We start from the raw sequence: 20,563 nt of genomic DNA, 5'->3' as shown, positions 1-20,563 counted from the left end.
ATCTCATTGGCGGCGTAGGGGCTCCTCCAGGCCCATGATCATACCCTTGAGGGTGCGATTGAATCGTTCTACTAGTCCGTTTCCTTGCGGGTGATAGGGGGTCGTAAATTTGTAGGTGACCCCGCACTGTTGCCATAGGGACTTCATGTACCTGGAGATAAAGTTTGTGCCCCGATCACTGACGACCTCTCGGGGGAAGCCCACCCGCGAGAAGATCCCCATCAAGGCTCGGCCCACCACGGGCGCTGTCACGGTCCGGAGAGGGATAGCTTCGGGATAGCGGGTGGCATGGTCCACCAGGACAAGTATGAATCGGTGCCCTTGCGCTGTCCGGGGCTCCAGGGGCCCCACAATGTCGATTCCCACCCGCTCAAAGGGGGTGGTGACGATGGGAAAGGGTTGCAGGGGGACCTTCAGTTTCCGGCCGCTCTTCCCGCTGGCCTGGCAGGTGGGGCAGGCCCGGCAGTGGTTCATTACATCGTTCCGCATTTTCGGCCAGTAGAAATGGGTCACCAGGCGGCTGTACGTCTTGTCCTGCCCCAGGTGCCCGGCGAGAGGCACATCGTGGGCCAGGTTCAAGAGGAAGTCTCTGAATCGGAGGTGGACCACCAGCACCCGGCTGGCTCCCAGTTCGGCAATCTTTTGCTCGCTGTAGAGCAGCCCGTTGTCCCAGTAGATCCAGTGGGCCCCCGAGGCATCCCCGGTGCTCTGGGCTATGGCTTGCTGTCGGAGCCCCTCGAGGGAGGGACACGCTCTTTGCTCTTGGCGGAACTGTTCCTGCGTGGGGCCACCTTCTTGGCGCCACTGGGCCAGCTCCGGGAGGTCTTGGAGTTGGTCAGGTTCCTCGTTGTTGAGCCCCGGAGGATCAGGCTCAGGTGTGGTTTCTTCTGCGACGATCGGCGGAGGAGGTTCGGACCACTCTGGTTCCTCCGTGAGGGGGATGGCGCGGGCAGCCATGGATCGGGTCGTTGCACAGACCCATTCAGGGAGGCCAAGCATCCCCAGGTGCTCTCTTCGCTCAACTGCTGCCCAGGGGGAGCTCTCGAGATCGTTCCCCAGGAGGCAGTCCACGGGGGCATCGTCTCGGACGGTCACCTTCAGCATGCCTGACACCCCCCCCCCCCCCACTCGAAGGGGATGCGGGCCATCTGGCACAGGCTTTCGGAGTTGTCCGCAGACCGCACGGGACAAAGTACATTAGGTAGGATTTGATCGGGGGTCACCAGATGGCAGCGGACGGCGGTCACACTGGCCCCTGTGTCACGGAGGGCTTCCGCCCGGCGTCCATTTATGGTGACCCACTGGCTGTATTTCTGCGTGTTGGCGGGGATGGGGGCCCGCGGGTCCATGTCCCTTCCCCCTAGCCATACCAGGGACATGGCGGCAGGTTCCCACTCGGGCTGGTATTGTTCGCACTCCTCTTGTTCTTCGTCGCCCTGCTCCTCTCCTAGGGCGACGGCGGTGATCTGGCGGTTCACTGGACTCTGGTTTCTCGGGCAGGTTGGATCATTGGCGTAGTGGCCGGGTCGCTGGCATTTGTGGCAGACAACGCTGGCGCGGAATCCTGGTCGCGTCGGAGGGTTTCCTCTTCCGGCCGGGGGCGGGGTGTTGCTAGTGGGGGGCACCGCGACGGTGTCCCGGCCCCGACCCTGGCCTCCTCCTCCCCCCCGTGGGCGGTGGGGCCCTTGGGAGGCTCTGTTCTGTTCGCCTGGCCAACTCGAAGACCCGGGTGCTCTCCCATCGATCTGCTTCGATGGCAAGTTTCCGGGGTTCGGTCAGTTTGCTATCGAGGAGATGCTGCCTTAGTTCCACGAAACAATTATTGGAGAGGTGCTCCCACACAATAAGGTCAAATAATTGTTCGTAAGTAGTGACCTGGCTGCCTTTGATCCATCCCTCGAAGACTCGGCTAAAAAAGTTCACGTATTCCACCCAGGTGGTACCGGGGATTCTCTTACAGTCTCGAAATCGCTGCCGGTACATTTCGGGTGTGAGTCCATAGCGAGTGAGAAGGGCGGCCTTCATGTGTTCGTAGGATGTCATCTCGTGGTCGGGGAGCTGTAGCAGGGCATCTCTTCCTTCGTTGACGAATCTTCCCCATAACCCGGCTCCCCAGTCTTTTCGCGGTATTCGGTGGGAGATCATGGCTACCTCGTAGGCCTTAAACCATTGCTGGATATCGTCGTTCCTGTAGTATTCTGGGACGACGTCCTTGGGAATGTGGACCTTGGGGTCCGCAGGGGGAGCGGAGCTCTGGTTCTCGGGGACGCCGAGTTCTTTGTTTTGTCGTCGAATTTCTAGCTCTTTTAAGTTGCGCTCATGTTCGTACGCTAGTCTCTTTTCTTCCAGCTCCCTCTGGCTCTTTCTCTTCTCGTTCTTCCCGGAGCCGTAAGTGTTCGAGGGTTATCTTTTGTTCTGCATCTAAGCGGAGTCGAGCCAGCTCCAACTCGTGGAGTCGGCTTTTCTCCCGTTCTCGGGCCTCTTCGGACGAGAGGCCCGCTCTTCGTTCTTCTACGGGGGTCGTCAGCGCTTCTGTGGCCTCAATGTTTTCATTTCGGGGTGGGGACGCTTCTGTCTCCACTCAAGACTCCAAGGCGTGCTTGAGGTCATCTTTGGTGCTCAGTCCTGTGGTAGCGATGCCCAACTCTAGGAAGAATTGCTTTAGTTCTTTGTGGCTGTATTCTTCCAGCCGTTCTATCTGAAATTTCGCGGTTGTTCCACTCTCCTTTGTCGTCATTGCTGCTGTGTGTCGTGGGGTGAGTTACTCTCTGTACGATTATGCGTAGGCTCGGATCGCGCCGCTGGCCACCAATGTTAGACGGGGACCCGGAGGGTCGGCCGAGAAAGGGGGGAGAGGCCTCCTGGCGAGGGTCCTCTCCTTCAATCGTACGGACGAGCAACTTCCCTCCCACAGATAGACACCACACAGAGATGAGTTCTGCACACTTTTATATATATCTTTAGGCAAGGTAACTGACGATACAGCAGGACCAGGATACGAGGATCCCGTCAATTCTAGTCTCTTTCGGGAAAAGGGTAGCGGGACAGTCTCAGTACCGGACAGGTACGGGGATAGCGGGTGTGGAGCTCACAATCCTCGAGCTGGTGGGTTCGCAAGTAGGGGCCGCGGCAGCGCCAGCAGGCCTTCAAGATGGTTCACGGAAGGATGAGCCGAGGCAGCGCCAGCAGGCCTTCGAGATGGTTCACGAAAGGATGGGCCGCGGCAGCGCCAGCAGGCCTTCAAGAGCGTTCACGAAGAGGAGCCGCGGCAGCGCCAGCAGGCCTTCAAGATGGTTCACGAAAGGATGAGCCGCGGCAGCACCAGCAGGCCTTCAAGATGTTTCACGAAAGGATGAGCCGCGGCAGCGCCAGCAGCCCTTCAAGATGGGTTACGACGAGGATGAGCCGCGCCAGCAGGCCTTCAAGAGCGTTCACGAAAAGGAGCCGCGGCAGCGCCAGCAGGCCTCCAAGGATGAGTTTGTCTCGGTGTCTCTCGACTCCAGGAAACAACTGCCTTCCTGCTCTGAAGCTGCCCCAGTTATAGGTCTGGTGCCCTTTGATGTCCGGACCCTCGCACTTGGAGGTCGGGAGGTCCGGGATGAGGGAGTCCAGACACCCAGCAGGGGGGTGGAGCCAGCGCCCAGGGAGGCTGGGGGCGATCGAAACCTGGCGGAGGGGAGCCATCGACACTCCTTCTCCCATTGACCTGCCAAGTGGTCTCTTTACGCCCTGGGTGGATGGTGGTGCCTCGATGTCGGGCTGGCGAGGCCGGAGGCTGAGGTCGACCCGAGGCCACGAGGCCTGGTCGTGGAGGGTCCAAGATGGCGGCTGGGCCGGGGACGGTGGTTCGGGAGGGAACCCGGGCCAGCCGAGAGAGTTAGGATTAGGAGCCAATGTTCCGTCGGGGAAGAGCGGGGTGTTGACCCGGCGGCCTGTAGGTGTTGTTCTTGTCCGGGGAACAGGGGTAGCCGGGGTCCGCGACCCCCCATGCGGGGAGGGGTCGGCCATGTCACAAGGCCTGTCCAACATCCGTCCATCACAACCCCCTTTTGTACCGCTTTTGTCCTCCATAAGTGTGGCAGGGTATGCTCAGACGTGAGCCCCTTGCTCACTTTGCCACTGGATTCAAGCAAGCCGGGCGGAAGACGGCTGGAATGCCAGAAACCGGTCCTCGGAAGCTTGTTTCCGGTCCAGGGAAGACATGGCTTGGCAGTTCGGGCTGGACTGTTCCCATGAGGCACAGGGTCAGACTGATTTGCATACAGCCATGTCTGAACTGGGGTGGCAGAGTGGGCTAAAGAACGGTGATGGATTAAACCCAGATCTTTTGACTGGGTGTGAGTGTTTGATTGATTCAGATGCTCCGTCCATCACCAGCCCATTTTGTACAGTCAAACAAGTCAACAAGCAACTGTTCAATTAAAGAGTCCGGCGGGCCCAGGTTTATTGATTCCGCAATACTAGAAATGCAGATATTGTTGTGCCTCGATCTGGTCTCCAAGTCCTCGTTCTATATAGCAACTTGTTTAAGTATGCGCTCTGCCCTTCCTAGAAGCTTTTGGACTGTGGAGGATGTGTCTTCTAGAGTTGATATTCTCCCCACCACGTCGTCCAGTCGTGTCCCACGATGGTCCAAGCGTTCCTCCCAGTCTGCCCATAGTGTTCTCTAGTGTGTCGAACCGGGCATCCAGGGCACGGAAGCCAGCCCTAAGCTCTAGCATAATGGCTCCGGTATCAGTGGTTGAGGCCATTTTCACAGGCGTGCGGGTGATGTCATAGGGGTCCAAGCACACCCTGCCTCTTTTAGTTGGACCTGCTTGGTCGAATTAGAGTTTGCGCTGTTTTAGGTCAGTTCTGCCCATTGTAGTTACCAAGGCTGCATAAGTAATGCTACCGCAGATTGCAATCTAGTGCTCAGCCGGGCAATACTTGGACAGGAGTCGGCAGGGGTAGGGAGGGGCAAGCAGGATCACAATTTGTGCTGACATAAGGGCAAGTGAATGGTGGTTATCTTTCTGAGATATACTGGCACTCTACTGCACTGAACACATTACTGGCCCTCTACTGTATTGAACACAGCCAAAACTGCTTGTAGTAGTACACTTTATAAAATTAAAAAAAATACAAAATAAAAATAAGTTATCTTTGGATTGTTAAGCAGAAAGAAAACAAGGAATTCCTGCAACAGAAACAACTTATTCTCGGATATTCAGAAATGTATAATCAGATGGTAGAAAACTCACCTACTCCCACCGCATCTCAAAAGCCACTAACCCATCAAGAGAACACCACAAAATTATTTCTGAATTCCAAAGCCCTAAGTTGACCCCTTTCAAGAGCTATGCGACTACCTCGCATAGTAGGAGATCTGAAACACATGAAAACTGTTAAGACCTTGAAATTAAAACAAAAAATAGCTCCATCTACCACACCACAACTTCAAATGAAAAAAGCATTTGCAATGCAATAGGTCTCGCATTAGGAAAGTTTGAGCTATTGGTATTGTAAATGACACATTTTTTATTTATGTTTTGTTTTTGAAAATTGAAAATGACAAAGCTATTAATTTCACTATGCCAATAGTTATAACTTTCGCCAATGTGACCCTATAGCATTTATAATGCAATATGTATTGTATTTATGTGACTTGCATGTATTGATATTACAAATAACAATGGCTTTCAATTTTTTTAAATAATTAATACTTAAATAAAAGTTATTGTAATTTATAATGGAACAGCTTAAACTTTTGTATATACCTTTTGTGAAGATTATGTTCAGTGTATTTTATCGTGACGAAAATCCAAGAACAGAAGTGAAATATTAACATCTTTTTGTTACATTTGTAATAAAGCTTGAAACATTGAGAGAACATATTTGAACTAGTTGTTGAATGGTTGCACAGATTGATGCTGTGGTGGTGCTGAGTGATGTTGTGCTGGCGAACGAGGGATGCTGTGGCGTTCAGTGATGCTATGTTTAGTTTTGCTATCCTATGCTTTGTTTTGCTATGCTGTTTTGTTATGCTATGTTTTGTTGTGTTGTTATGCTGGTGAGGGGGTGTGAGGGGGAGTGAGGGGGTGTGAGGGTGAGTGAGGGTGAGTGAGGGTGAGTGAGGGTGAGTGAGGGTGAGTGAGGGTGAGAGTGAGGGTGAGTGAGGGGGTGTGAGGGTGAGTAAGGGGGTGTGAGGGTGAGGTGTGTGTGAGGGTGAGGTGTGTGTGAGGGTGAGGTGTGTGTGAGGGTGAGGTGTGTGTGAGGGTGAGGTGTGTGTGAGGGTGAGGGGTGTGAGGGTGAGGGGTGTGAGGGTGAGGGGTGTGAGGGTGAGGGTGAGGGGTGTGAGGGTGAGGGGTGTGAGGGTGAGGGGTGTGAGTGAGGGTGAGGGGTGTGTGTGAGGGTGAGGGGGTGTGGGGGTATGAGGGTGTGGGTTGGTGGGGGTGTGGGGTTGTGAGGGTGTGGGGTTGTGAGGGTGTGGGGTTGTGAGGGTGTGGGGTTGTGAGGGTGAGGGGGTGTGAGGGTGAGGGGGTGTGAGGGGGTGTGAGGGAGTGTGAGGGAGTGTGAGGGAGTGTGAGGGAGTGTGAGGGAGTGTGAGGGAGTGTGAGGGTGTGTGAGGGTGTGAGGGTGAGGGTGAGGGTGAGGGTGTGAGGGTGTGAGGGTGAGGGTGTGAGGGTGAGGGTGTGAGGGTGTGAGGGTGAGGGGTGTGTGTGGGGGTGAGGGGGTGTGAGGGTGAGGGGTGTGTGTGAGGGTGAGGGGTGTGTGTGAGGGTGAGGGGTGAGGGGGGTGAGGGGGTGTGAGGGTGAGGGGTGTGTGTGAGGGTGAGGGGTGTGTGTGAGGGTGAGGGGTGTGTGTGAGGGTGAGGGGTGTGTGTGAGGGTGAGGGGTGTGTGTGAGGGTGAGGGGTGTGTGTGAGGGTGAGGGGTGTGTGTGAGGGTGAGGGTGTGTGAGAGGGTGAGGGTGTGTGAGGGTGAGGGTGTGTGAGGGTGAGGGTGTGTGAGGGTGAGGGGGTGTGAGGGTGAGTGAGGGGGTGTGAGGGTGAGTGAGGGGGTGTGAGGGTGAGGTGTGTGTGAGGGTGAGGTGTGTGTGAGGGTGAGGTGTGTGTGAGGGTGAGGTGTGTGTGAGGGTGAGGTGTGTGTGAGGGTGAGTGAGGGGGTGTGAGGGGGAGGGGTGTGAGGGGGAGGGGTGTGAGGGTGAGGGGTGTGAGGGTGAGGGGTGTGAGGGTGAGGGGTGTGAGGGTGAGGGTGAGTGAGGGTGAGTGAGGGTGAGTGAGGGTGAGTGAGGGTGAGTGAGGGTGAGTGAGGGTGAGTGAGGGTGAGTGAGGGTGAGTGAGGGTGAGTGAGGGTGAGTGAGGGTGAGTGAGGGGGGTGCGGGTGAGGGGGGTGCGGGTGAGGGGGTGAGAGGCTGAGGGGTGTGCGGGTGAGAGGCTGAGGGGGTGTGCGGGTGAGAGGCTGAGGGGGTGTGCGGGTGAGAGGCTGAGGGGGGGTGCGGGTGAGAGGCTGAGGGGGGGTGCGGGTGAGAGGCTGAGGGGGGGTGCGGGTGAGAGGCTGAGGGGGGGTGCGGCTGAGGGGGGGTGCGGCTGAGGGGGGGTGCGGCTGAGGGGGGGGGAGGGTGAGGGGGGTGAGGGGGGGTGAGGCTGAGGGGGTGTGAGGCTGAGGGGGTGTGAGGCTGAGGGGGTGTGAGGCTGAGGGGGTGTGAGGCTGAGGGGGTGTGAGGCTGAGGGGGTGTGAGGCTGAGGGGTGGGTGAGGGGTGGGTGAGGGGTGGGTGAGGGGTGGGTGAGGGGAGAGTGAGGGGGTGTGAGAGTGAGGGGGTGTGAGAGTGAGGGGGTGTGAGAGTGAGGGGGTGTGAGAGTGAGGGGGTGTGAGAGTGAGGGGGTGTGAGAGAGGGGGTGTGAGAGTGAGGGGGTGTGAGAGTGAGGGGGAGTGAGAGTGAGGGGGAGTGAGAGTGAGGGGGAGTGAGAGTGAGAGGGGGTGAGGGTGAGGGTGAGGGGGGTGAGGGTGAGGGGGGTGAGGGTGGGGGTGAGAGTGACGGGGTGTGAGAGTGAGAGGTGTGAGAGTGAGGGCGTGTGAGAGCGAGGGCGTGTGAGAGCGAGGGCGTGAGAGCGAGGGCGTGAGAGCGAGGAGGGGTGAGAGCGAGGGGGGTGAGAGCGAGGGGGGGTGAGAGCGAGGGGGGGTGAGAGCGAGGGGGGTGAGAGCGAGGGGGGGTGAGAGCGAGGGGGGGTGAGAGCGAGGGGGGGTGAGAGCGAGGGGGGGTGAGAGCGAGGAGGGGTGAGAGCGAGGGGGGTGAGAGCGAGGGGGGGTGAGAGCGAGGGGGGGTGAGAGCGAGGGGGGGTGAGAGCGAGGGGGGGTGAGAGTGAGGGGGTGAGAGTGAGGGGGTGAGAGTGAGGGGGTGTTAGACGGGGACCCGGAGGGTCGGCCGATTAAAGGGGGAGAGGCCTCCTGGCGAGGGCCCTCTCCGGTAATCGTACAGACAAGTAACTTCCCCCCCCACAGAGGGACACCACACCAAGATAGACTGCGTATACTTTTATAGGTATTCTGAAGCAGGTTAACTTGACGATACAGGGGGGACCAGGATTCGAGGATCCCGTCAATTCTAGTCTCTTTGGGAAAAGGGGTAGCGGGACAGTCTGAGTACCGGTTCGGTACAGGAGTAGCAGGGGTGGAGCTCACAATCCTCGAGCTGGAAGGTTCGCAAGGAGGGGCCCCGGCAGCGCCAGCAGGCCTTCAAGATGGTTCACGACGAGGAGGGGCCGCGGCAGCGCCAGCAGGCCTTCAAGATGGTTCACGACGAGGAGGGGCCGCGGCAGCGCCAGCAGGCCTTCAAGATGGTTCAAGACGAGGAGGGGCCGCGGCAGCGCCAGCAGGCCTTGAAGATGGTTCACGAGGAGGAGGGCCGCAGCAGCGCCAGCAGGCCTTGAGGGTGGTTCACGACGAGGATGAGCCGTGGCAGCGCCAGCAGGCCTCCAAAAATGAGTTTGTCTCGGTGTCTCTCGACTCCAGGATACAACTACCTTCCTGCTCCGGAGCTGCCCTAGTTATAGGTCTGGCGCCCTTTGATGTCCGGACCCTCTCACTTGGAGGTCGGGAGGTCCGGGATGAGGGAGTCCAGACACCCAGCAGGGGGGTGGAGCCAGCGCCCCGGGAGGCTGGGGGGCGATCAAAACCTGGCGGAGGGGAGCCATCGACACTCCTTCTCCCATTGACCTGCCAAGTGGTCTCTTCACCCCCTGGGTGGATGGTGGTGCCTCGATGTCGGGGCCTGGCTGGGCCCGAGGCCGAGGTCGACCTGAGGCCAGGAGGCCTGGTCGTGTAGTGTCCAAAAATGGCGGCTGGGCCGGAGACAGGGGTTCTGGAAGGGACCCGGGCCAGCCGAGACTGTGGTGTTCAGAAGCCAGGGTTCCCTCGGGGAAGGTCCGTGGGTTGCCCCGGCGGGTTGCAGGGGTTGTTCTTGTCCGGGGAACAGGAGGAGCGGGGGTCAAGTTTGCAAAAGTTATAACTATTGGCATTGTAAATGACAAAGCTATTTTGCTATTTTCAAAACCAACACATAAATAAAAAATGTGTCATTTACAATACCAATAGCTCAAACTTTCCTAATGCGAGACCTATTGCATTGCAAATGCTGGTTTTAGAAGGTGGCCACGAACACTGGAGTAATAAGGCGTGAGACTGAGTAGTAAAAGCAGACAGTGACTCACTGTGCAGCCCATAACTGTTCAGATATTAAGCTGCATTCTTACCTGGCAACATAAAATTCCTACCCAGCAGCCCACTATTTCAAGCCCTGATGAAGACTGACAGGGGTCACCAGGTGGAAACTGAAATATGGGACCGATGTAGATTCGATCCCATATAGCTGCCAGGGTTTCATCACTGAAATCCTGCTGTACAAATTACTTGAGTTTCTGTACTTTAATGTATATATGTGTGTGTTAAACATGTAGACTTGTGTGATCCCTTGGTACTGAGCACTTTTGGTATCTCTACCTTATAAAAATATAAACAAGCACAATGGACTAAACTGCTTATTAGGGCTGCATCGAAAGGAAATACGAATTACAAGTGTCCCATTATACAACGGATTCCTTTCACACTATGAGAGTCCCAATTAGTGTTTGGCACTCTCAATGTAGCCGAAGGCATGCACTTACTCAATGCAGAAACAAGTGTTACTACAACATTTTTCGGTCCTTGTGCTTGGTATCTGGAATTTCCTAGCATCACAATATGTGGAAAAGGGAACAAGATCAACAATAATAATGCTTACGCTGTACACTGCTGGGTCGGTGAGTTATCCAGAGGCACTGCACAGCTATTTTGACTCCATCCAGTTATAATGGCTGGACCTGGGACATCAGGATTATCTTAATGCTCCAATTACACCACAGGAGATCGCCCAGGTCATCGCGAGCCTGCCAGGCGATAGGTCCTCTGTCCTGGAAGGGCTAATGCTGGCTTTTTATAAGGAATATACTCCCATACTCATCCCACACCTTATAGAGAAGTACCATGACCCCACTTGCCTCAAAGAGAGGCAGTCATAGTAACCATATTAAAACCGCACAAACATGCTGAGCTCTGTGACTCTCATCGTCCTCGGTCCTTAATAAATATAGATAAGATATATGCAAAAGTATTGCCGAACTGCCTATTGCCCCTTAGGCCCCTAAAGTGAGACCAGACCAGTCGGGCTTTATCCCCTGGCGTACCACATCGCACAACCTCCATATCTGCTGTAATGCACCACATTCACCCTTGCATTCCAACAGTGGCTGCTCTGCTGGACACTACCAAGGCATTTGATTCCCTGGAGTGGAAATTTTATTTTTCCATTGCTCCGATGTCTGGGGCCCAGGCCTAACTTTATAAGGAACATACAACTTTTCTATACTCTCCCCATCGCCTGCGTCAGGCTGAATGGATAAGTCTCTTAACCAATGGCATTCACGCCTGGCACGAGGCAGGGATGCCCTTTGTCCCAGCTTTTGCTATAGCTATGGAGCCACTGGCAGCCAGACTGTGTCAGCATCATGCTGAAAGTGGCATCTGCTTCACTACACATGGCCAAGTCATATCTATGTATTCCGACATCACTCTTTACATACACGAGCCGCAGACGAATCTGGGGCCAATGAACAAGAGGCGGTCCGCTATGGTGGATACCCGGGAATCCATAAAACTTAAATAAATCGTTCCTATTTCCACTCACAGAGGCCATGACACCCTACAAGACTGAAAACCCACTGAAATTGGCAGCGGAACCAGCCAGATATCTAGGTATATGGCACAGTAGGGACCCAGAAGGGCTCTGGAAAGTGAATTACGGATGTGCAATGGATTGGCTGGAGGCACACATCCAGATGTGGATTAAATTGCCACTATCCCTTGCTGGCTGTATAGCCATTGCAAAGATGGTAATACTTCCGAAGGATTATATCTTTTTGTTAACATCCCACTATAACTCACTGAGCAGTCCTTGAAGCGATTATGGTCAACATGATCGCGCTCATATTGGCAGGCATCCTAAAAATGCCTGGTGCTGCCACTCGCACAGGGAAGGTTGAGAGCACCAGATATGCAGCTTTATGCTCTATGACCCCAAGCACGTTTCTAGCACCATTGGCTAAAGTAAAAGTACCTCTATCTCATTAAATCTCGCAAGCTTGACTGCGCATGTGCGCAGCCGATGCCAGCTCGACCTAAAAAGGAGGGACTAGGAGTGCATTAAGGTCCAACATACATGCGCCAGATAAATAGTCAAAGGTAAGAGGGGTATGCAGTTCCTACTAGGATGTGTAATTCTACTCGGATCAGAACAATTCTAAAGAGTCAGCAGGGATTGTGACTCTTTAGGAACAAATGCCGCCACACACCTGCATAGGTGTCATGCTTCATCATTGGGCTTTTGCTCCACATTGGGCCAGCGCTGCAATGCCCAACAGGCACCCTCATTGGGGGTTCTTTACCGGAGATCTTTTAATAAGCCGCTGTGAAGGATAGGTGTGTGAGTCTATATGTAGATTGGTGTAGTAAATGTATCGGTGTGGTCGTTATGTTAAAAATAGGACCGGGGTTTCTAGCCAAACTAATTTTAATGATGGAGTCCTCCTGCCATCTTAAAAATAGTAATGTTATGTACTAGAATTAATGTTCTAAGATCGCTTTTAGGTCAACATGTTTCAAGCCTCTATTAGACATACAAATGATGTAGAAACTTTTCATCAGGACCCAAATAACCGAATCTGCTTAGTGATTAGAGTGCCAATGAGTGTGTTCCTCTATTTACTGCCAATCACACATACCTCTCTGGGGTTTAAAAAAAAAGAAATTCTTGGGTTGACCCTACTTAGGTATCCATAACGACTCTTCGAGTTATGTGTGGCAGCCCACCAAATTGCGTTGGAATCCTGTGAGCTTGTTGACTGGCTGACCCAGCGAAGGTAGGCCAGCCAGTGAACAAGCTCAGGTTATACTGGTCTTGAAGAAAAGCTGCTGGATTATTTGTAGGAGAGCCACCATTTTCGCCAGTGACTGTGAGTGACGAGGGCAACATCTGCCAAAAGGCCGACGACACGCCGAGAGAGCCAACCACCCTGTCCAGATTACCCTTGTGTTTGTCTGCAGAGGGTGCAGAGTCTCTATGCATTCGGACCCCCAGATATGGGAAGCTATGCATAGCAACCTAGGATCTCTTAAGATCTAGAACCTAACAAGAAGGCACAGCCAGAGTGACAGGCGAAAACAGATGTGGATGATTTCTGTTTATGTGGAGCTGGGGGTCTGGAGGGTGGGGCAAATGGGTCTAGGAGTTTTATGACTGATGCTAGACCCCAGGTTATATTATTTAGGTAAATCAGGATGTTGTCCGAATATAAAGAGATAATGTCTTCCTGACCTGCCATATTCAGTCCTTGCCCACCTTCAAGAGTTCTCTTCTTTCACACCAAAGGCTCCATGGTAGCCGGTGGGTCAGCCACCCATCCACCCCTACCAGTCTGTGGGCAGCCCAGGTACCCACCAAAAGTGGTGAGGTAGCACGTGCAGCTGCCCATCGTGACGAGCGTCCAAAGGCCGAAAGTTGTCCGGTTCGAGTCACACTCTGGGCCTCAGTCAGGCTCCCCCTCGCCAGTTGCCCCAGTCCAGGAGGAGCATAGGCCCCTGAATTTTTGTCGAGCCCTGTAAGGTAAATGTATATTAATCAGCTTAGGTCCAAGCCTTAATGGTTCAGCCCCCTTTCAAAGTCTCAGTGAGGAGTGAGTCTGGGGAGACCGCAACATGGGGGAGATCACCTCAAATCCTCCCCTATTCACACCCAAAGCTCTAAGCAGTTCAGAAGAAAGAGGGGGGGCTGTTGTGCCATGCTCTGTTCTTGCAGGAGCCACCACACCCAATGCCAGGAGTTAGCCCAAAAAGGGGGGGGGGGGGTGTCCCTCTATACTCACCTTGTACGCTAGCACCCTTCCAGTTAGTACGCAGACAGAGGCAAATCCACCAGTTTCTCAAATTGTTCGCTAATGTAAGAAATCCAAGGGATTTTTTTTAATTACCCCATTTTAAACAGTCTAGAATGAGGGCACAATTTAAGGTGGCTTCTTCTTTTGCCCAGATGCTATACCATAGCAGTAGAGGAGCTAGTTGTATACAAAATGACAATGGGGTCACACCCAATTCGCTACGGCAAATGGTGGCAGCAGTGCTTTTAAGTACTGTCATTAGTTGTTTCATAAACGTGCTCTCTGCCCTCTGTAAGCCCTTGGTATTACTGGTGCCCCAGACTCCAGCACCATACAGAGTAACAGCACACGTACAGGCTTTAAAGATTTCAAAATTCACTTTGACGAGCCTGGAGCCTAGTTTCTTAGTGAATCTGAAGATGGCCACCACATTTTTATGAAAGCCCCTAATTTTGGCTTCAACTAAGTGTCGCCAAGAACTATTTTGGTTGAACAAAATCCATAAATAAGAAACTGTTGACACATCAGACAATCTCTCGATTAATTTATGGACCTGGTCAAAGCAAGCAGTCCTGCTGGTAGCCCTTCTGACCCGTGTGCACCGCAAACTTTCAAGATAATTCCTTTAACAACCTCTGCTGCCACTCTTGTAAGAAGAATCATTAACAATTCCTTAACTACCGGAATATTTCGAGAAGAACTAAAAAAAGTCATACATACTCCCTTTACTGAAGTAAACAAACTTGGACCCGCTGAACCCCGACAACTACAGGACCATTACAAATGGACCTTTTCTGGGCAAACTGATAGAAAGAGCAGTGTTCGCCCAGAAGTCACAGTTCATTGAAGAGAATGACATACGTTCAAACTTTCAAAAAGGATTCTGTCCGGGAAGAGGCACAGAATCTGCCCTCCTTGCCATCTGGGATAACCTGAAGAACGCAACAGGGTTGTTGCGCTACTCCTCTTGGACCTCTTGGCTGCCTTTGACACGGTTGACCATGACACTCTGAAACAAAGACTATGAAGCAGGCATAGAACTGCTCTAGACTGGATTGAGCCCTACCTTTGAAACAGAACTAATATCATCCATACCCCACCTTTCTCGTCCAAACCATACTCCACCAAAGTAGGGGTCACCCATGCTTTTCAACAACTACATGAAGTCATTACCGGTACTAATCAATTTTCACGTCATGTGCTATAACTATGCAGATGACACACAAATACACCTTCAACTGGAACGCCCCAAATACACTGAAAACTCTCCAATTTTCAGTTATCTCAGATCCATAGATCAGTGGATGACTTGGAGCCATCTCAAATTGAATGCTTCCAAAACGGAAATACTCATGTGTGGTGATTGGAAACATTATGACCTGCTTTCTGCCTGGAGTGATGAACTGGGATCAACACCTAAAGTATCGAAGGAAGTAAGAAACAAAGGAAGTAAGAAACCTAGGAATGACCATGGACTCCGAGCTTTCGATGAATGCCAAGTGGACAAACTAGCAAGATCAATCTTTGTCACTATAAAATCGCTGCAACGAATTATCCCCCATTTGGGATTTCCACACAAGGTTCAAGCTACCATCTTCTTTGTTCTGTCAAAACTCTATTACGCCAATAGCCTCTACCACAGACCAACTTTAACGACCGTGAAAAGACTCCAGCAGGGGCGCTAGGGGGCACACAAGCAGAATGGCCGCACTTGCGTGAGGCTCCTGCTGCCTGGAAGAGAAATCCGTCATTTATCCTGAATAACCGGTTTGTGGCTTCTGTGTGAGAGCACCGGAGGATAGACTGCCCTGACCCACTGCCTCGGTGAAAGTCCTGAAGCGATCTGACGCTCCGTACCGGAGAACTGGTGTGGGAGAGAGCTGCCCAGGACTGCCGCAGGAGCTGTGAGGCGCGAGGAGAGCGGCGCCTGGCCCTGGGACAGACCGCGGCCTGCCACGAGGGACCTAGGCCGCGGCAGTTGGATTGTTGGCGGGTCGGTGGCAGCCGGCGGCATTGTGGAGAGCAGCCATGCTCTGAGTTCAGACACGAGGCGCTCAGAAACTCTGTAAGTGCTTTGATGACCGGCGCAAAGTGGGTGCCCGGCACTTCTGCAGACGACAGAAGTACAGACGTCGGCGCCTCCGGAGGTTGAAACCGGCCGGATTATGCGGTGCCCGCTGACTGGAGTGGCCTGCAGTGAGACAATACGGGCGGAATACCGAGGCGCTATACGAGCAGGAGCGGCGGTTCTGGCACCCCCCCATGGTCTGCTGAGGTTGGCAAGAACGACGTAGTGCACTCCGCTGTGGTGATGGGACGGGCGGCTGCTGGGAGACGAATGGACGCTGCAGTGGCCTAGTGCATACACACGCTGGCTGCGGGGGGTGTATAGGTGTACGCTGGATGCCTTATCTCCCACTGGCTGCAGTTCTAATAATGGTAGCGCTGAGTAGGATGGGAGCGTTGCGGGCTGCGAGAAGGCGAGACGGTGCTGGGGCTAAACAAGCATTGTGTACACACCACGGCAGGACCGTGGGCAGGGCCCCCACCCCCGGTGCGTTGTGATTGGGACCAGGAACACCACATAGACTGTTGGGGCAAGGAGATAGTCGACTGCTGCAGGACTGGCTGGGGAAGTGTGAACCTGCAACTGGACGCTTAGACTACGCAGCGTGCCCTACCGGACCCCAAGTGCTGGTGTGGAGGTCTTGAACGGAGTGCTGTGGTGGCGGAGTGCAATGGGACCTGGTGGACTGTCAGGTGAGAGACAAGGAGTGGGATCCCGGCTAACTCTGGCCCAATATATCTGTATAGGCCTTTGACAGTAGACGCCTGACGGGAGTGATCTCTGTGGTGAATGCGGAGCGCTTTGAAATTGGTGGCGCTGAAAGGTCTGGAGTAGTGCGGTGAGGTCAAAAGACTCTGGGATTTACACAACAGACCTGCAACGTGAGGCTCTAGTGGCTTACAGGAGCTCTATATTGGTGTCACCATCGGGGAAGCCTGACACGCGCCAGCCGAAATTAACATTTGACGCAACCAAGAGAGTGAACAGGCCTAGCACGGAGAAGAGAGTAAATCGGATATGTCAGGAGATAGTGCGACTTCTAAAGGGATGGATGTGCAACAGATATTGCAGGAGATGAGGCTAGTTTTTGCCACCGTGGTGGACAAAGTAGATCGTATATCATCCAGAATGGACGCTATAGCGCACAAAATGGGCCAACATGAAGAACCGATTTCAGAGACTGAGAGGCGCATATCTGAAAATGATGATACCACGAATGGTCATACGGCGCAGCTCGCGAGAATGGACAAATTGCTGCGGGTGATAGCAGCGAAGAATGAGGACTTGGAAGCCCGTAGCAGGCGCAATAACATTCGCGTGACGGGTGTGCCGGAGTCCACTAACACTGGGCGGATGGAGGAATATGTAGAGAAAATGCTGGTTGTGTCCGACGCCTTCTCCACGCAATTTATCGTCGAACGGGCCCACAGATCCCTTGGCCCGAGGCCGACGCCTGGTCACTCGGCCAGGCCCATTATTGCACGATTATTAAATTACTGACCAGGATGTGGCCCTGCACGCACCAAGCAGAACTTGTCGTACGAGGGAGTCTCTTTTTCGATTTACCCGGACTTCACTCAGGTTGTACAGGAGGAGAGGCGCAAGTTTATTGATGTGAAGAAGCAGCTCCGGGCGGCACAGATTGACTACCCATTGTTGTACCCTGCTAAGCTACGGGTGACGCACCAAGGGAGACAGCGTTTCTTTACCAATCCGCAACAGGTGGAAGATTTCCTCCGGCAGGGGAAGCGAGCGAATCAAGGAGATGGCGGACGAGGATCTGCGCAACGGGATGACGCACATGAGGTGGGGGAGGAATTGTGAGGTGTGAGACCCACAGATGTGACTTGGAGGGTCGACTCTGTACACATACATTCTTTTGAGCAGAGGCGGGACTGAGGACACTGGAGTGACAGGACACCAAAGATATGAACTGTTATTCCGGTTGTGAGGTATTCCAGGCCCCACTTCGCCCACCCCTGACAGAGCCCGGAGGTGGTAACATTTGTGGGGCTTCTGGGAGGGGGGAGTGGCTGTGTAGCTATCTATCTAGAATGTCCCCCAACGGGTATTCCCCCATGCTGGATTGCATCACTTGGGTAATGGTGGTGTTCTTGGGGAGCGGCGGGGGGGGGGGGGGGGGGAGTATTAGTATTCTGGCAAGTTGGGGTTGCTTCAGTGGGTGGTGGGAGAGTTTGCGGGCGGGGTATTGGATTGTTGCTGTGTTAGGTGGGTAACTATAGTTTGCTTATCAGAGTGCAGGAAGTATCGTTGGGGGAGGAGGGGGAGGGAGAGTGGTTTGGGGAAATTGAGTCATGTTGTTGTTTGGCACAGTCGGTCACACATGGATAATGGTGCGGAGGTATGAGTGGTATCACGCGGATGGATGTAGGCAGACCCTGTTGACTAGCTGTAGGTTTGTAGGGGGCTTGACTGAAAGGGTTCATTGGTACACTTGGTTGTTGATGTACACACTTGCGGTATTTACATTATGGTCATGTACGAAACTGTATCTTATCCCTATATTTTCTTGTGATTCTGGGATTGCAGCTGTTGAGCGGCTGTGGTTGATAGTTCTGGGGCAGTGGCGATGCTGTCCGATGGAGCACTTCAGGGGGATACTAGGCCTGGCTCATGGCCGTTAGCGACAACACTAAACTGAACATCATTACATGGAATGTACGGGGGATGGGTGACCCACGCAAGAGACGCCAAATACTATCCTATCTGGATAGACATCAGATACACGTAGCAATGCTGCAAGAGACCCCCTTTGACCCCAGGCGGCACATCACATTCGCTTGTAAATAGGCTGCACACAGAATTTTTTCCTCTTACTCCTCCTATGCGAGAGGTGTGGCGATAATAGTCAAAAAGGGTGTCCCATCCACACAGGCGGGAGCCAAGTGGGATGCACAGGGGAGATACTGTCTGGCTTGGGGGCGGCTGGGATCGGATTCTGTTACCCTGGCCTGTTATGGACCTAATGTGGATGACCCATTTTTTTACTGAGTTATGGGCTAAAATTGTGGACATTGGGTCAAACCATATTGTGTGGGGAGGCGATTTTAACATAGCGCGAAGTCCGGATATTGATAGATCCCACCCGGCTACACATCACTACACAAAGGCCCGCACTATGCTGCACTCCACACTCACAGACCACAATCTGGTAGATTCATGGAGACATTTACATCCTTGCGATTTAGAGGGTACCCACTTCACTGCACAGGCAGCGACATGGGCGAGACTCGATTATATATTTTTTTTTTTAAGTGCGGGGCTATGCCCGGCGATCCTGCAAGTGCAACATCTAGCAAGGACCATCTCGGACCATGCACCGGTCCGGCTTACTTTGTCCTCAGCGGATTATGGCCCTCCCAAAAATAGTTGGAGATTACAACCTACTATACTCCTTGACACAGTGTTTTAGGAAGAACTCAGAGAGGAGATCAAAGATTTTTTCGCACGTGACAAGGATTCTGTAGATAGTGTAGAGATTATTTGGGAGGCTTTCAAAGTTACGTTGCAAGGCTTTTGTATAGCTATGGGTGCTTAAAGATATCATGCATACGCTGCGTACGCTAGAGGCCAAACTTAAATCGCTGGAAAACGAATTTGTACCAAGCCATCCGGCTTAGTACAATCTCAATTTCGGTCAAACCTTACGGCCTATATGGATGAGGCTCGCAGAGAGGCGAGGTTCCGAGGTAAGTACTGGACAGCCAGCCGCTATGGCGAGGGAGAGAGGCCTGGGAAGGCGCTAGCTGAGACGATCCGGAGATCACGTGGCTCCAATGTAATTCTGGAATTGGAAGGGAGGGACGGCATTGTATATAGAGACACCGCGAATATACTGAATGTCCTCACTGGGCACTACTCGGCACTATATAAGACGACTAGGACCGAAAAATTGGACCTGGACAAGTATTTGGACGATATATCGCTGGGGTGGTTGAATGATGCACAGCGAGAGTTCCTTTGTGCCCCATTTTAGCTCGACGAAGTCAGAGAAGCCATCATGCATATGCAGTCAGGCAAGGCCGCGGGGTCAGATGGTATCCCAATCGAATTTTATGAAACCTATATCGATATGATGGCCCCCATATTACGCGAAGTCTATGAAGATGCACTAGAGGTGGGGCGACTCCCCCCTTCCATGAGGGAGGAGATTATAGTCTCCCTGTTAAAACCTGGGAAGACACCGCACCACTGTGATTCGTATAGGCCCCTATCACTGCTTAATTGCGATGTTAAAATATTAGCTAAGTTGATAGCGAATTGTCTTAGTCTACTCATGGAGCTTTTAATACTGCCTGATCAGTCCAGTTTTGTGCCCGGGCGGGCAACGTCCCATAACCTACGGACCCTTTTCACAATTCTAAACAACGTCTCCTCGGAGTTCCCTTTGACGGCAGTCTTTCTTGATGCCACAAAGGCTTTTGACTCCGTTGAGTGGGACTACTTGTTAGGTGAGATGTCCCGAATGGGTTTCCCCCCCCCACTTTTCCTCTCCTGGATTCAATTGTTGTATTGCTCACCCACTGCTAGAGTAGCGGTTAATGGCAAACTCTGAGGGGTTTTCCATAAAGAGGGGTACGTGACAGGGTTGCCCCTTGTCTCCTCTGTTGTTCGCGATTGCAGTCGAACCACTGACGGCCAAGTTACGTCAACACCATCGTGATAGAGCATTGCAATGCAACATGAGGCAAATTTTAGTCTCCCTCTACGCGGATGACATTACACTGTACATACAGAACCCCCAACAGAACTTAAATATTATCCTTCGAGAATTTATAGTGTTTGGATTGCTTTCAGTGATCCAGATAAACTAGAGTAAATCCAGTATCTTTCCCATGACAGATGCAACGAGTCGCTTTCCCCTCGACTATCCGATGGCATGGTGCGCGGATGAGTTGAAGTATTTAGGTATCCATGTGAAGAGGGATAGAGATGAGTTGATGCGCCTTAACTACGGGACCGCTATGGTTCGTATTGAGGATAATGTTGCAAAGTGGATCGCCCTCCCTCTCTCTACGGCGGGCAGG

At 53.1% G+C, this 20,563-nt stretch overlaps 1 protein-coding gene across 1 annotated transcript in view; it reads right to left on the bottom strand.

Moving 5' to 3' along the window:
- Nucleotides 1-20,563, bottom strand: part of EGLN1 (egl-9 family hypoxia inducible factor 1) — a 296,297-nt gene that overhangs the window by 237,580 nt on the left and 38,154 nt on the right. The window lies entirely within an intron of this gene.

The sequence above is a fragment of the Lissotriton vulgaris genome, chromosome 6 (assembly GCF_964263255.1).
Source record: "Lissotriton vulgaris chromosome 6, aLisVul1.2, whole genome shotgun sequence".
Classification (NCBI taxonomy): domain Eukaryota; kingdom Metazoa; phylum Chordata; class Amphibia; order Caudata; family Salamandridae; genus Lissotriton; species Lissotriton vulgaris.
The sequence above is the reverse complement of the archived record's forward strand: the minus strand, read 5'-3'. Positions and strand labels throughout refer to the sequence as shown.